Below are 4,036 nucleotides of genomic sequence, written 5' to 3' on the forward strand. Positions count from 1 at the left end.
AATTAGGTCTATTATAAGCTATTAAATCTAAAGAAGCTAAAGAGAGACTTAAGGGAAGGTTATTCCCTTTAGTTAAACTAGATAGCCTTTCTTACTGCCTTTATAGGTAACTTAAATATATATAAAAAGTGGCTTTTTAATATAGCTAAAAGGGTTATTATAGCAGAGGGGGTGCTGCTTTTAATATAAAGTATATATATATATAGAGTTCTAGGATAAATATGGGGTAATAGTAGGGTTAGACTGAAGGTTCTATTAAAGTCAGAATTAAAGGAATTAGGTTAACTTTTATATAAGTTAGTTAGCAAAAGCCAAATTGACCTCTACTAATTGAATGTATGTATAAAGGCATGTGACTAATTGACCTTATATCTAAGAATAGATAAAGTAATATTAGTAAAGAAGTACTAGTTTAACCTTTATATAAATAAGAAAAAGTTAAATATTTATTTAGCTTTAATAATTATATTTTATAGCTACTTTTTATAGCTAGCTAAGCCTAAAAAGGCAGCTAGAAAGGTAATTTAATTAATTATTAAGGTCTTACCTTACCTTATAGCTTCTTTTAGGTCTTTTAATTATAATAACTCTTTAGCTAGTTAATTTAAAAATATTATATAAAATAGGATATTTAAATCTATATAATTAATTATCTCTAGTTTAAAGATAAATATAATATAATAGTAGGGTTAGACTAAAAGTTTAAAGGACTTAAGTTAACTCTATTTATATAAGTTAATTAATAAAAGCTAAATTAACCTAAAGTTAATAATAACTAGATCTATTAATTGAATATATATACCTAGGTATATAACTAATTAACCTTATATCTAAAATAGAAAAAGTAATATTAGTAAAGAAGCAGTAGTTTAAACTAGGGTTAATATCTTATATTTTAAAAAGTAAAAAGGTAAATACTAAAAAAAAAATAAAGATAATAATAAACTATAAATAGCTATTTAAAGTATTAATATAACTTAATCTAAATATAATTAATTAAGACTTAAAGTAAGTATTTATATATATAACCTATTCTTTAATAAAAAAAGGATATTTAATATATATTACTTTAAATTTCTATTAAAATAAAGACTTATATTAAACTGCCTTATTTTTATTAAAAGAAATATAATTAAAAAAAAAAGAAAAAAATTAAAAAACTTTATAAATAGAAATAATAATAAAACCTTAATTATAAAGAATAGAAAAAGTAATAAAAAAAATATAAAAACCTAAAGAAATAAAGATAATTAATAATAAAAATCTATATTTAGCTTAAATATATAACCTATTTAAAGAAAGACTATTACTATAGTTAAAAAGGGAAAAGAGATTAACCTTAACTTAAGTACTAAACCTAATATTATCTTAATTTCTAGTAAAAATATAAATAAAGTATTATTATAGACATTTAATAAAATAAAAGTATTTCTTAAAATAAAAGAAAGTACTATTTAATATAATACCTATTTAATAATAGACAATATCTTTAGTAAGGTTATATTAAAATAATTAAACTAATACTATAAAAATCTAAATTATATAGAAGCTTTTAGATTTATTTAAAAATTTAAAGCTAAAAAAATAAAAATAAAAATAAAGTATAATATTTAAAATATAAAGTATATACTATAATTTAATAAATATAAAAATAAAATATAGCCTAATAAAGTAATTAAATATATTAAATTAATTAAAGTAAAAGTAATTATAAGATAAAATAATATTATTTATATTTAATTATATATAAAAATTAAAGTAAAAGATTTAATAATACCTAAAGAAGAAATTTAAATTAAAGAAAATCCTAAAAGGTATATAAATTACTTAAATTAGTAATACATATTATAGATATTATATATATAATATTTCTATTTATAATATAAATAAAAAAAGAAAGTAAATAATTACTTTTTAATATAAATTAAAAAATATAAAAAATAAAAACCTTATTTAATTATTAATACCTTAAGGTATTAAATTACTAGAAAATATAAAAGGACTTAAGTAGTTAAACTTATAGTATATATTAAAACCTAGAAATAAGCTATAAATTATAATTCCTTAGTTGGATCTACTACTTATTTATTAATATTACTTTATTTATAGCTCTTAAATATAAGGTAAATTAGTTATATACTTAAGTATATATATTTAATTAATAAAGATTAATTTAACTTTTACTAATTAACTTATATAAAAGTTAACTTAATTGCTTTAAACCTTTAAACCCTACTATTACCTTATATTTATCCTAGAACTCTATATATAGATATACTTTATTAATTTAGAGGTAGCTCCCTCTTTACTATAATAACCATTTTAGTTATATTAAGAAGCTACTTTTTATATATATTTAAGGCTATAATGGCAGTAAAGAAGGCTACTTAATTTAACTAAAAGGAATAACTTTCCTTTAGGCCTCTCTTTAGGTCCTTTAGGCCTAATAGATTATAATTAACCTAAATTATATTAATTAAGCTAAAAAAGCCTATATAATAAATTAACCTAATTAAATTATAATAAAAGATAGCTATTTTAATAAGGCTAAATTAGCTTTTTAATAAAAAGTTCTTTTTAATTATAGCTACTATTATATATATCTCTTTATATTCCATTCTATTAGCTGCCTTTATAGTAGGTTTAATAGCTAAATTAAGGTTATAGCCAGTTAAATAATAGGTATAATTATATAGCTATAGGCTATTTTATATAGGTATTATATTAATAGCTATAATTAATATTAATAATTATAATTAACAATTAGATTAAGGAATATACTTTATAATGAACTTAATGTAGTTTTAAAGGTTATTTAAAGATCTTTTAGGTAAGTTAAAAGAATAAGGCTAATATAACTGCTAAAAGATCTGTAGGCAGTATTAATACTACTTAAATAAGGTAGTAATTATATTATAAAGGTAAATAAACCTTATAACATTCTAACCTTTAGGATATAGGCCTACTATAGGGGCCTTATTATTTAAGCCTTTATATATAAAGTTAATAGCTTAATGGCCTTATAAGGCTAATAATAAGGAGAAAAAGAAATTATATTTAAAATATTAAATAGATTATAAAATAAAAAAACTATATTTAATAGAAAAGAAATAAAAAGAAAAAAGAATTAATTAAAGATATTTATAAAACTATCTTAAAGGTAAATAAGCTAAAAAAAAAATTTTAATATATTAAAAATAGATTAAGAAAATAAAATATTATAATTTAATAATAATAAAATAAAATACTTAATGTATAAAATATAATAAAAAAAGTAAAATAATAACTACTTAAATAATATTAACTGCTATAATAATAAGTATAGCTATAACTACCTATAAATAAAAAAAGAAAACTACTATCTATAAAAACGTATTAAATAAATAAAAAAATAAAAGAAAATAAACTTCTTATAAAAGCTTTATAAACTATAGTTAATAAATAATAATAAATATACCTAAACTTTAAAATGAAAATTAAAGGTAAATAATTAAATATATTTATAAATAATAAAGCTATTATAAATTTTATTTTCCTTAAAATAGTTAATAAATTAAGACTATTATAATAAAATAAGAAAAAACCTTATATAATATAAAATAAAAAAAGAAATATTTATATTTATAAAAATAGAAATATTACCTAAAAGATTAATTACTTAAAAGTATTTATTAATAAAAAGAACTAAGGTATTAGTTTTGATATTATTTTTATCTAAAAATATAACTTAATATTCAAAATATCTATAATTAATATACTATAATCTATAATTTAATTAAAGAATTAGCTAGATAATTTATAAAGATTACCTTTTAAATAATAAAAATAATTTATATAGTAATAATATAAAACCTTAAACTTTAATTAATAAAAGTAATAAAAAATAAAATAATAAAATATTATTTATTTTAAAAGAAATATAATATAAATTCTATAAAGATAAAAATAAATATATTAAATAAATAATAATTTTTTTTCCTTACTATTAGCCTAATAAGGCTATAAAGCTTCTAACTTTTAATTTAGAGGCTTAAAT

The sequence above is a fragment of the Fusarium proliferatum genome (genome assembly GCF_900067095.1).
Source record: "Fusarium proliferatum ET1 genome assembly, contig: FPRO_scaffold008, whole genome shotgun sequence".
Classification (NCBI taxonomy): domain Eukaryota; kingdom Fungi; phylum Ascomycota; class Sordariomycetes; order Hypocreales; family Nectriaceae; genus Fusarium; species Fusarium proliferatum.